Source organism: Felis catus, chromosome C2 (assembly GCF_018350175.1).
Source record: "Felis catus isolate Fca126 chromosome C2, F.catus_Fca126_mat1.0, whole genome shotgun sequence".
NCBI lineage: Eukaryota > Metazoa > Chordata > Mammalia > Carnivora > Felidae > Felis > Felis catus.
In genome coordinates, this window is record NC_058376.1 from 97,958,285 (window position 1) to 97,973,026 (window position 14,742).

The following is a 14,742-nucleotide window of genomic DNA, read 5'->3' on the forward strand; positions in this document are numbered from 1 at the left end:
ACGAGCTGTGAGATCATAACCTTAGCCGAAGTCGGCTGCTCAACCGACTGAGCCACCCAGGCGCCCCGGTTTACTTGCTCTTTAAAAAACAAAACAAAACAAAAACCGTAGTGATGCATACTGTACATATTATAAAATCCACATATATATCTTGAAAGAATAACTTTGTTGAGGTATAATGTCACAAAATTAACTCATTTTAAAGAGTGGTGCAACCTGACCAAACTTCAGTTTTAGGGACATTTTCATCAGTCCAGTAAACTTTATCATGCCTGGTTACAGTTACTCTATGTTCCCACCACACCCTGCCTTCTCTCCTGTTCCAGGCTACCACTAGCTACTTTCTAGACTTACTAGACTTAACATTTCATATAAATAGAATCCTACACTATTCTCTTTTGAGTCCGGCTTTCTTTTAATTAGTAGAATATTTTTACGTTCAACCATATTGCATATGTCAGCATTTCTATCAGTATTCTTAATGCTAAATAGCATTCCATCCTATGGGCTCATATTTTGTTTATTCTTTTAATAGTTAGTGGACATTTGAGTTGCTTCCTTTTTGGCCCTCATGCACAAGTGCTGCCAAGATCGTTCATGTGCAAGTCTGTTTGTCTTTGGTTTTCATTTCTTTGGGGTAAATACCTGAGACTGGAATTGTTGGGTGTGCGATTAATTTATATTTAACTTTTTAAGAAACCATCATACTGTTTTCTAAGTGGCTATAGTGTTTTACATTCCCACCAGCAATGTATGAGGGTTCCTGTTTCTCCACATCCTTACCGACATTTGTTAATGACTAATTTTTATCACAGATGTCCTTGTAGATACAAAGTGTTATTTCATGTTTAAATTTGCATTTCGCTAATGACAAAGTTGAGCATCTTTTCATTTGCTTATTAGTTATTTCACATATATGCTCTTACAGACTTTGCTTTTTCACTTAGCATGGCCTGAAGTCACTCTATGTAAATTCATAAAGATTATCTTTCTCTTTCTCTCTCTCTCTCTCTTTATCTCTATCTTTCTCTTTGTTGTGGCCTTGCATTCCATTGTGTGAGAGGTACACAGTTTTATCCAATCAATCTGCAGTGCTTGGGCATTCAGGGAGTTGTCAATATTTTGCAAAATTACAGGTAATGTTACAGTGAGTGATCTTACATATTTGTTTTGTTTGAAATATACCTTCAGGGTAGATTCCTAAAAGTGGGATTACTGAGTCAAAGGACATACGCATATGTACTTTTATTACGTATTGCCAAATTCTTTTCATAAAGGTTGTGGTAATTCACATTCTACCAGGAATGTTTGAGACTTTGTTCCCCCAAAACTTCACTAACAATATATTGTCAAGCTTTTGCATTTTTGCCAATCTGATGGGTGAAAAATGGTATCTCATTGTAGCTTTAATTTGCATTTCTCTCACTATGAGTGAACTTAAATATCTTTCGTGTTTAAGCACCATTTTTATATCTTTGTGATTTTGAATTTGCTCATGCATTTTTTTATCATACATTTTTTTTATTATTATTATGTAGACAAATTTAACAATTCCTTCATGAAACCATCTGGGCTTGGTGCTTTTTTTGTGGAGTAATTCTTTGGCAATTTTATTTCTCATATGCAAATTGTTTTTGTAAGCTTTCTTTACAGGAGTCCGTTTGTTAAACCATATTTTTCTAAGAAAGTATTCTCTAGGTTTTCAGATGTATTTCATTTGAAGTAAGTGACATCTTTTATGTTTAATTTTTTTTCTCTGTATCAATAGCTATTTGTTGTTGTTTCTTATTCTGTATATTTGCACTTTCTCTCCTTTATTTTCTTTATTAAACTAGGAAATATTTTGTCTATGTTGTTTTTATTTTTCCAGAACTCTATGCATTAATTTTCTGTGCACTACCTCTTTAATTTTGATTTAAAAAAATTTTTAATTTCTGCTCGTGTATTTATTCCCCCCCACCCCCACCCCCGGGTTTGTTTTACTTTGTTGTTATTTCCCTAGCTCTTTCAGTTGGGAATGTAATTAATTTTTATTTTTTACTGATATAGGTATTTAGTGCTATGAAATTTTCTCTGATCACTGCTTAGAATGTATCCCACAGATTTATTTATTATCATTTTTCAGAAATTCTGTAATTTTTATTTCTATTCCCTATCTTGCCTAAGTTGTTTACTGCAATATCTTAATTTCTAAATGGAAGAGCCTTTTTGGTTGCATTTTTAATTTCTATTTTTATTGCACTGTGATCGGCAAGTATTGTTTGTAATAACTTTATAGTACCTGCTGATGTTTTCTTTGTGCCCTAATATATGATCAAATTTTTGCCTATCCATGTGAATGTTTCATGTATACTTGAGAAGATTGTATGTTCTCTATTATTAGGATGTACTATTCAATATATATACAAAAATTCACCTTATGTCGTTTAGTTCTTGTATATCCCTACTTTTTTTTATTCATTTGGCCTGTCTTGTACTGTGTGTTAAAGTCTCTATTAGTAGTGGTTTCTCTGTTTCTCCTTACATCCCTTGTAGTGTTTTTTTTATATAGGTGATTGCTGTGTTGTTTCACACATAGATATTCATACCTGTTGCATCTTAAATGTGAAATGTGGATTTTAACATTATAAAGTGTTCATTTTGTTTAGTGTAATGCCTTTTGAAATTGTCTTTTGGCCTTGAGTTAAACCCATTCACATTTATCGGTATGACTGTTATGTTTGAACTTACTCTGTCATATAACTTGTTACAATTTGTATGTGCATTATGGTATAATTCATATCTTTTCTACTTGGTGTACTCTCTTTGCTTTGGGAAAAAAAAACTTCCTTTTGGCATTTAGGAAGGTTTCTATTTTGATTCTAGTCATGCCTTTGTTAATATTTTGTAGGATTTGTAATCCCCTGGTTTTTTTTAAACTCTTACTATGTGGGCATCAATTTTGGATCCTATCCTTTAATTCTCACCTATTAGTAAATGGGAGTCATTGTTCTTTTTGTACATTCCCCTTTTTCTCTCCTTTTTAATTGCATTTTTCTACTTTATCAAAACATAGATGGTCTAAATTCTACGATTAAATAGGTGAAATGCTTCTGATGAGTCCTTTTGCCTAAGTATGCTCAACCACCTATTGGTTGCATGAAGCTCATCCTCTAGGTGCTTTGTTTTGTTTTTTATTACACAGTTATATAGTATTACACCATATACTACCATTGTAGTAGTATAGTAGTGTTACATTACACATTTATCTAGTATTCTCTGATTTTTTTGTATGTTCAACATTATTTTCCTTGTAGTGTTGATACTTAAAGGATATCTTGGTTGTGTAAAATATTCTTGGTCAACATTTTCTTTTCTTCAGTTTCTTGAAAATGTAGCTTCACTGTTGTCTTGCTTTATATGTTGCTGTTACACATTTTTTTTTTGTTTATGTTGAAAAGTCTGATATCAGTCTAATTCTCTTGTCTTAATATTATTTCACTTTTGTTTTTGTTTTTAGCCTGGAAACTCTGAGAATTTTCAGAGTCTATTAGTTTTATTAGGATATGTATCAGAGTTGACCATTCCAGGTCGATTTTCCTGGTACCTGATGTGCCCTTTCTGTGTAGATTGAGCTCTTCTTTTATTTCTGGAAAGTTTTCTTGGATTATAATTTTAAACATTAACCTTATTGCATTGTTTTTGTCCTTTGGGACATCAATTAAACATGTGGTGGACCCTCTTTGCCTGTCTTCCATTTCAACTACTTTCTCTGTGTTTTTTTTAAAACTTTCTTTCTTTAATTTTTATTTGCATTTTTCCCCTTGATTTTCTTTAAGATCCTTTATTAAATTTTTATCCAAGTCTGCTTTCTCTTGGGCACCTTGTAATATAATCTTTTGGTATGTATACATATATATTTTTTCTGTTTCTGCATTCAGTCAACTCACATTTCTTTCTCCTTATTTTTGTGCATTTCTGTTCTTAGTACTTGTACTTATGATTCAGTCTCCTTTTTTCATATACCATACATTTATCTGATGATATTTTATTTAGTTGGGGTGTATTGGTACAGTTTTCTTTAGCTTCTTGGTTTCCTCTTTGGAGGGAGTGGGGATTTTCAGTAGCAGAAATGAATTGTGTTGATGTTGGGGAAAGAGAAAACTAGTGCACCTTGTTTCTTTTTTATTATACAAGATACTTAATGTTCTCTTTGTATTTTGTTTCCTTCTCCTGTCTCATTCTTCTCTGGGTGCAATGCTTTACCAAAGCTTCCATTTCCATTCCTGCGTCTTCTGTGCAGCTAATGTTGGGAATCATCCATCATATGCCCACCTGGGTATACCCACCATATACCAAAATTCTGTGTTCAGAATTTTGTCATTTATGTTGTACTTTCTCTTTCTAGGGATGATTTTACTTTTGCTGTTCCTAACTCCTCTCTTTCTACTCCTTTCCACAGAATCTTTTAAACTTCCCCTTACTTGCCCTATTCATTCATAGGCATGCCATCAGCAAAAGAGAAGTGAGAGTCTGTTGGAATTGTTCTTCTCTACTTACAGGTCATTTGACGGTTGCAGTGTTCTCTGTCTGCTAGTAATACTGAAGGTATAAGTCACCTAAGGTCTAACTTACTCTCCTTGTTGAATTTACCATTTTATTTAGGAGGTTGTGGGGATATACAGAATCAGACAGGCACCATTATTCTCCAAACCTGAAGTTTCCTTTCCAGTTTTAAAAATAATTTTGCCAGTTTGTGAAATCCAAAATTCCTGAGACCTATAGATTAAAAGATTGGGTCTTAGAGATAAATCATTCACTCTGTTTTTCATTGGGGCAAATTCAGAAAGCGGTTGGTTCTTTCTTCTCAGTTTTCCCTGTCCCCTTTGCCCATAAGTAGCACTAATAGAAAATAAGCTCTGTTTTTCTCTTTTCCCTAGTCTCGGTATTCTTGCTGTTAACTTGCAGGTTAATTTGGGATACAAATTTCTGTTCTGAGAAAGTTCTAAGTGGCATACTCATGTTGCTAAAATGGAATCCTTGTGGACTTTGAATTATTAAATAATGTGACTAAATTATTAAATAATGTGACTAAATTCAATGATTTTCCAGTCATCCAGTGAACTATGCATACCAGTTGTGATAAAAGATATAATAGTATGCCTTTGGAGTAATACCTAGTGTTTTTAATGATGTCTAAGCCCACTGGCTGCCGCTGCCATAATACAGTACCATAAACTGCATGGTTTAAACAACAAAAATGTGTTTTCTCACATCTGGAGGCTGGAAATCTGAGATTAGGGTGCTGGCACGGTTAGGTTCTGGTGAGAACATTTTTTCTGGCTTGTTTCTTCTTGGCTGCCTTCTTACTGTGTTCTCACATGGCAGAGAGAGAGGAAGAGGGGAATGGGGAAAGGAAGAGGAAGCACCATCTGGTATCTTTTATAAGGGCACTGATCTCATCATGAAGGCCCTACCCTCATGACTTCATCTAAACCTAATTATGTCCTAAAGGTCCCATCTCCAAATACCATCATATTAGGGCTGCAACGTAGGAATTGTGGATGGCACAATTCAGTGTATAGCTTCATTCCAGATACTGCCTGCTTGGAGTATGGAATTCAAGATTTATGTGGCAAGCAAAGTCTGGTACCTACGGTTGAATAGAATAGCATTCTTGGAAACAACAAAACTAAGTTCTACTGTTGATATTATGTGATAAGATGGACACAAGTCCCACAAAGAATTGAGAAAGAAAGCACAGGAAATACCAGTCAAAAGAAATAGTGAATGCTCATTAATGAATTGCTATAAAACAGGGCAACACCACAGAGGAAAACAGTAAAAGATGAAGATGTAATACTAGTATACTAGTTATTCTGGAAAAGGTCCCATGAGGAAAAAAAAACAAACAAAAAACAACTGACTCAGATATAAGGATATAGAAAGTCCTTACTTCCAGGTTGTTACACTTTACTAGAAGACTATTGGTAAAGGGAAATTACATTGTAAGTTTTATTTTCATAAAACTTATGGGTGGAATAACTTCTTCTTACTGGCTGTGTAACCTTACATAAATTATAACTTCCTGAATTTAACTTTCCTCATCTATAAAATTTGGGACACAGATACCCCAAAATATAACCCCCCCCCCCCCCGGCCATTTCTTTTACTCTCTTTTAAGTTTACCTCCGTTGTATTTTGCCCTTGGCTCCCTCTCTGCTTTCTCTCCTCTAGAAGATGATGGTATGGAAGATGGGCAATAGGACTTTATATTAGTTAGATTTATTATAAGGAATTGCCTTATGTCATTATGGTGGCTGGCAAATCCCAAGATCTACAGGGTGAGTTGGCAGGCTAGAGACCCAGGAGAGTCAATGATTTAGTTCCAGGTCAAGTCTGAAGACCTGAGAAGTGGGAGAACTTTGGTGCAGTGCCAGTCTGAGGACAGGGAAAAAACAAAAAACACAAAAAACTGATAACTGAGTTTGAAAGTCATCAGGTAGGACAGAATTCTCTCTTACTTAGGGGACAGTCAGACTTTTTCTTCTGGTCAGGCCTTCAACTGATTTAATGAGGCCCACCCACACGACAGAAGCAATAAATTCTAGGCAATCTATGATTTAAATGTTAATCTCATCCAAAAATACTCACACAAAAGCACCCAAAATAATGTTTGATCAATTAGCTAGGCAATCCCTGATCTACTCAAGGTCACTCTGCAAGGAGGGAGGAAGTCCATGGAGGAAAATGAATTAGGACTACAGGGAAAATATCCTATAGGAGGAATCCAAATATTACCTTATAAATGTTCCAAAATCTTTTACTCAGCATGAATTAAGAGACTTGTTATTGTTTTGTAAAGATGCTAAATAAGAAAGCAAACAGTGCTTCAGAAAAGGCGTCCCTTCACCTGGGCACATTGCCTGGAAAGCTACAAATTAGCAGTAGGACATAATTCCAAAGGAACTTTGAAAAAGAAGAAATTACACAGATTGAATTCTAAACGGAATTGAGATTTCTGTGGTGGTGAAAACAGCTGAATACCGCTCTGCTTCTCCGACTTTCTTGATCGGCATTTGTATCTGACCCTTTTATGATGTTTATGCATTTCCCTTTCCTATTAAGCTTTTTCCAAAATTTGTTTGAGAGTTGTTATGATTTTGGACAGTTTGACATTTATATTCCAAGCAAAAGTGCTAAGCTTTTTCAAGCATGTATACTAAGGTCTTTGAGAAAATAAACCCAGTCATTTGCTACCACTGCAGGGAAAAAGCAGTCATCTTTCTAAATCAAATCGGCTATTCACAAACTTATTTAATACCTCATTGTACTCTAGTAATTATCCTACGGTGTCTGGTTTTGCAAGTATGAATAGGAAGTTATTCTCTGCATACCAGTCTACTCGCTAACATCTATTTTATCCTCTTTTTCCGGTGGTACTCACAAGTGCTAGATGAGGGACCTTGGTTTCCTCCAGATGCCTCTTCTGAAGGAAACTGCCCCACCATGGTCATTGCTGAAGGGAACGGATCTTGGCTATTTCTGTCACTCTTCCTAGCTGTACTGATTGGAACAGGGGCAGCAATTTTGTCCAAGGGCCAAAATTTCTGGTGATGGCCTTTGAGTAGCCAATCCATAGGTGGCTCTGTTCAAACACGATGAGCTGGATCACTTCAGATGTTGCTCCAAATTCTAAACTGTGTAATTCTAAAACTTGATTGGCAGTGGGAGGTTAAGCCAAAGGTATACAGTGAGGCGATAAAGCAAAAGGAACACACATGAGCCAACGTCAGGAGGAAGCAGAAACCATGGGTAAAGGTGAGGTGAAGCAAGTTGACCAGAGGGTAAGTTGTCAGTTTGTAGTGAACGAATGTAGAAATACAAAAAGAAACAGCCGTTGAGTTGCTCAAGTGACATTTAGGTGAACATTCAATTGATTGCTATTGAGATAAAATAATCCAATTCCCAGCCCTTGTTTGGTTCCTGAATGATCTTCATCAAACTTGGCAGTGCTGTAATTCCTTACTTCTGAGTGCCTAATATGTCTCTCTTAATCTGGCTCTCTCTCTCCCCATCCTTCCTCTATATAACAAATCCTCATCACTTGGCTACCTAAGTGAGCTTGTTTTTTATAACCAAAATAGCCTGATCTACATTGCCTCATGGGTAGCTGTATTCGTGGAGTACTGATTATTAAGCACTCATATTTATTTTCCTAATGCTAAAACACTAGATTTATTCTCGTATTTTCCCTATTTCCCCCAATATATGCCCCCCCCCCACTTTCTTTGCTGATAATTTACCACTAAAATGAAGGAAAGGGGAGAAAAAGGAAGTAGACAGTGTAATTAGGCATTCCTCTTCTTTCTGTTGGTCTGCACAGTTACCAGCTAGAAAGCTCCCCTGGCTAATCAGATTTTTCTTGTAATTTAGAAAAGAATGATCCCTAAAATTCTATCTATAACTAGGTAATTGAAAATAGCTAGATTTGTTTTCCATTTTTTCTTTCCTAAGAGGAAAAAGAAGAAGAAGAAGAAGAAGAAGAAGAAGAAGAAGAAGAAGAAAAAGATACTTCTCTGTTCCCAAGTAAAAGGAAAAAAAAAAAAAAAAGAAGAAATAACCTTTACCTATTCCTTTGCTGTCTTTGCGTTCAAAATACAAAAAGGCAGAGAAATCTGGGAAAATGATTTCACACCTAAGGAAACACACTCCAGCATTTATGGCCCGTTCTTGATCAGACATGTCACTTAGCTGGTTCTCAAAAACCTACGTCCAACAATTCCAAAAGCACACTTTAACCTTTTAACCTTGCACATGCACTAGTATTTCCAACAAGACAAATGTTATCTTCCTCATTGTTTATATCTGTTATAGGTTATTAGGTTATAGGTAACAAAACTCTAAGTAACGTTTAAATAAATAGTTGTGTTTTTTTTAACATAAGAAATCTTGAAAAAAAAAAACAGTTGCTGATGTTGGTTAAGGGGCTTAAGTATTAATTTTCTGACATTTTTGTTTTTTCCCTCTGCTATTCCAGTCATCCTGTCAGCATACAGGGCAGGATGAAGAGAAGAGGGAGTACCTTTCCTGTTTTATTTAAAGCAAAAGACTTTCCAAGGTCCCAACAGGCTTCCACGTATGGTTTCATTGTCCAGAACTGTGTCATTATGTCACACGGCCATTTCTGCCTGGAAGGGAATCTGGGAAGGCAAGCTGTCTTTCCTGGTGTTGGGCACAATGTTGTGTATGGAACGGGGTTCTACTAGCAAGGCAGACGCCAGAAGGGGATGTTGGATAGGAAACCCAAATTGCTGGCAAGATAGGAGGAAAATGTTAATGGGTCCTTTAGTAGCCTTTCTGAGCCTCAGAGATGCCTTGGTATTTGACCTTTTGCAAACTTGCTCTCTCCACATTAATTCCAGGAATTATAAGGAGAATCCAACTAAGGAAACTGTTCAATCACCTATGCTTCACTGTTGCAAATGTTTATACTCAATAGCCAATACTATGAGAAACAAGCAATATTATGAGATGCAGACTCCACTGGAGAATGGGCACTGTCATGGGTACCTGGGTGGCCAGGAGGGGTGCTGTGTGACTCCTGGATATAAAAGCTGAACTGACCCCAGAGCCAGTGGCTTCCATGAGGGAGGCTTGTCCTCATAAACTCAGCAGGACATCAGTGGTGCTTCACCTGCTTGAGCTCAAATTCTGAAATTTTCACTGTTAACTTTTAGCTAGAAAACATTTCAAAACTACATTAGCTGTAAGAATAGTGCAATGATATCTATGTATGTGTGTGTTGATAGCTGTTATATAAGATCATTATTATTGAGTATAGCACTGTAGGATAATCCTGTACTTATTTGTTTATCTCACCCTACTAGAGACAGGACCAATTTGGCTTTGTCACTTTATATCACCAGTGCTGAACGCTATGCTTGGCACATAGTATCAATGTACGAAAAGGAACGACTAAGCGAATAAAGAACTACATTTCAATTGTATTCTTTTCAAAGAATCCACTTGCCATTAAGTGTTAAAATCTCCACTGGCAATGTAAGAAGAGTTCCTGGTAGTTCAGGGTTCAGCATCGGTTAAAAAAAAAAAAAAAAAAAAAAAAAGTACTTACTGCCAGTATGAATGCAGTAATACCACCTAGAACATAGCATATTTTCTTTTGGGGGAGAGCCCCTATAGAGCATTCTTATACTTCCCCCTCTCCCCCTTTTTAAAACTAAGTACTGGAGGGGAATTTTACAGATCATGTGATTTAGTCTTCTAATTCTACTCATGAAGATTCTGAAACAAGAGAAGTTGAGTAACTTCCCCAAGTTCATGCAGCTGGTTATTGTCATAAATTTACATCATTTTTTTTTTTTCTCTTAGTTGAGACCTGACTCACTTCTCTAAATGTAGCATCCTGCTTGGTACATTTATCTGCCAGACCATTACCATCTTTGTATTTTCCCAAAAGGGGGCATGAACTCTTCCCTGAGCTAAGTGGCCTCCACCACACCACATGCACGCACACACACACACACACTCACACCTGAGGTGACCATGAACACACATAATCAGCACTCCTATCATCTGCTCAACACATGTGTAACTCCCTGCCTCATTCAAGAGTATATTTGTAAAGCTTGTCTTTAAAGGACCTCATGTTTTTCAGACATTGGCAAAAATGAATCTTGAAAATTACAAAATCAAAATATGTTGAGTAAATTAAGATCCATTTTCTCTGACAGTATTTGGTCTAGGCAATGATTGCAAAACTCCATCTGCATTTTGTAAGATGACTTCTCTGTGAGCACACTTGGAACAGCTTGATTTAGGAGTGTCCTTCCGGTATTAATTTGACTATCCCTGCTCCTGCCACAGAGAAATAGAGCCCCTTGGTCTTTAGGGCTCTTCATCAGAGCACCATGTTTGGGAGCACTGTGTTCTGCGGGAAATATTTATTGAGGCAGTGTTCTCTCTCAGGCTCACAGCTTTCAATCTTTTAAAGTACAGTTTGTCTCAGAACTTTGCTATAAGTTTTGAATTCCTTTTTATTGCCTTCTTCCCCTTTGCTTTCCTAGACAGAATTTCTTAGAGTAAACAAAGGTAAAATGGCAGCATTTTTCATAGTAGTTTGGATTTTTTTGTTTCTTTGTGTGTGTGATCAGTGGAAGATTGGCACAGGAAAAAAGAACATATGAAATATATAATATACACTATGAATATATATGATTCATAATATGAAATATATGATATATTATAATATACATAAAATAATATATATATTATATGACAATTCCTTTTTGTTTGAGCTCCTTTTAATTTATTAAACATTCATTTGGGGCACTGGGGTGGCTCATTCAGTTAAGCATCTGACTTTGGCTCAGGTCACGATCTCATGGTTCATGAGTTCAAGCCCCACATTGGGCTCTCTGCTGACAGCGTGGAGCCCACTTTGGATACTCTCTGCCCACCCCCCCCTGCCCTTCCCCTGCTTGCGTGCTCTCTCTCTCTCTCTCTCTCAAAATTAAATACACATTTAAAGAACACATTCGTTCAATAAATATTTATTTGATGCTTACTATGTGCCAAGCTAGCTAGCTGTGCTAGGTACCTAATAAATATATTATTATAATGATTATATTTACATTTTACATTAGTTTATACACAATATACATAATAAGCATGGTAACATAGGCTGTCTTGTATTTTCACACCTCATTTGAATGTCAAAGCAGGTGTTTGAAGTGGTCATGTAGGAATTATTATCTTCACTTATGACTGTAGAAACTGAAGCCCAAAGAAAATATATGTCCAGAGTTACATGGATATGGTGAAGACTGCATGAAAATCCAGCTTTCCTGACTCTGACCTTGGATCTCTTGTCCCATAGTATTTTATTCCTTTTGGAGGTACTTTTATCTCCACATTTTGCCTCTGCCACCCCAGTTAGTGATCAGTGCCCACCCAAAGCACTGTGGCTGCCCATGGTCCTCCCTTGAGGTAATTTATAGGAGAAGCTCGCAGTCTTACACCCTTACATGTCTCCTCTCTCAATCTCTGTTTCTGTCTCTGTTTTATATGTGTATGTATATGTATATGTACATGTACATGTATATGTATATGTGTATATAGTATCTTGCCTGACACTAAACCACTCAGGGCATTCAGATTGAATTAAAATGCACTTTGCTTCTAGAATAAAGTTTTTAATGGTTTATAAATAAAACATCTAGGGGCGCCTGGGTGGCGCAGTCGGTTAAGCATCCGACTTCAGCCAGGTCACGATCTCGCGGTCGGTGAGTTCGAGCCCCGCGTCCGGCTCTGGGCTGATGGCTCGGAGCCTGGAGCCTGTTTCCGATTCTGTGTCTCCCTCTCTCTCTGCCCCTCCCCCATTCATGCTCTGTCTCTCTCTGTCCCAAAAATAAATAAAAAAACATTGAAAAAAAATTTAAAACATCTAATGCTGGGGATTCAGGCATTCAAATAGTCTAAGAAGGTCATGTTATGACAGACAGTTGTTATACTGCTTTGGTTATGAGAAAAAGTTATTTCTGTTATTATTAAAAATAGATTCAGACAGTACCAGATAGACGAAGTCTTCTTAGAGAAAACTTTGATAGTTGCCACTAGCAATCCTAAGGCAGAAAATGTTTTTCAAAGTGATAACCACCCCCCCCTCCACACACACACAATAGTTACATTTAATAACTAATCTCGAAAAAATTGGTATGCCATTGTTCTCTCTGGGATTAATTTAGATGTAAGAACTTCCTAGAAGCAATGAAAATGATTATAGAATGTCAGCTTCAATACAAAATACCATACTGTGGATAATTTTCCTTCATTCTGTCTTCCAGTTACAATATTCCAATCCCTCCTACCTGGTCTCCCTGAATTTGCAGGGACTTTGCCTTCCTCTGACTATGTACCGATATTAGTGCTAATTCATGTGCAGAATTTATGATTTATATATAGTTTTGACCATATTATCTCATTTTAACCTTAAAACAATTCTGAGATAAACCATATTGCTATCTTTATTTTGAGTTATTACTCAGTTTGCTCAAGATCATAGGGTCTGAAAGTGAGAGAACCAAGACGTGACCCTGGTATTCTGACTCCAAATTCTAAACTCCTTTGACTTCATTACCTAGTATATGCTTTCCATCTCCTCACTTCTTATACCTCTCAGCTTTCAAACTGGATTTCAAATCACCCTGGTGTTTAACAGATTTCTCTGCACATGGCTTTATACTATTGGATACATAAAAGGATCTGGGTTTTCAATTCCAACGTCTCTACTTCTTTGCTGGGTGATCTTAGGTAAGTTATTTAATCCATCTAAGTCCCAGCTTATCCATCTATAAGATGATGACCATAATAGTGCCCATATCAAAGGATACCAAAGTAAATTAAATGAAATAATCGATGTGAAGTGTTAGCAGAGACCATATCATGGTATTATTACGTTATGCAATTTATAAGTTGTGTAAGGTTGGGCAAGATACTTAATCTTGTTCAGTTCCATCATTAAGAAAAAAAGAAATATTAAGTATCTTGCAGGCGTATAATGAGGTTTAAATAAAATAACATTTGTGAAAGTGCCTAACAGTCGTTGGAACTCAATAATTTTTCATTTTCAACCCACTTGCTTTCTGTCTTTCTTCAAAGAGAAAAGTCAATAAATGTTTACTGGATTTCCAGTCACTCCTTTCATGGCAATGATTTTATGACTATGTGTTAGTGGTTCTATACATGGATGCAAGTGTTCGATATCAAGGTGACTTTGATAAACTGCTCTAAAGCTCCTTGTAGAATAAAATGCAGTGTCCTTTGAGAGAGGTAACATAAAGGAATTTGGTAACCTAGTTCAGAGTAATTGCCCAGAAAGTGGCTCCCCAGTGAAAGCTGTGCAGACAGCCAGCCCACATGTACTTTGGGCATGGACGCATTTCAAGGAGAAGGGTTTGTTAAACCAAAGAGGTGCTCAAAAGCGATTAGCTGTTGGAAACACCCATTCAAAGTTGCATAAAAACATTGAACCTGAGAATATTTTTAAGCCGTGATTTTCAATATCCCTTTCATTGGATCCTATGTGTCTACTGAGACAAGAAAAGCACAGTGGTAGAATGCACCTTTTCAAGTGGTAGAAATACTTGTCAATAATTAGAATGTTCTTAATTTTACCTTTCACTTCCACATATTTTTTAATTTGGCTGCCACTGCCAAATTATAAATTTATAACATGCAATTTATTGCAAAATTATATATTTAGTTCTTTTAGGATATCATTATTTTGTGACTTCTCAGTGTTTAAATACTTGAACAGTCTGAGAAATGCTATTATGAAAATACGGTTTTGTTACTATGGACATTGTTCAGCAGATCAAGAGGCAAACATTACATTGCCTAAGATAGGATTAATTTAAAACCAACCTTTTACTATTATTTGTGTCTCTGAGCAACGGTGCGTGTGTCTCATTCATCGTTGCTTTTCTGGCACCTAGAGCAGTGTCTGGGATGGAATAGGGTTGCAACACATTTCCATCTTACACAGAAACTGTATGTATAAAAAATGCTTTGTTGCAAAAGCACTTAACTGGTTTATTCTAGGTGCTTTGAAGATTCAATCTTTTGTTTCCCTCACTCATTTTATTTTTCATGGAATTTTGCTTCTGTTTCTGATTCAGTGTCACCCATTCCCAGGATCCTTCCCTGACATCTCAGAGCTATGGGTGAAGTTCACTTTCTGCC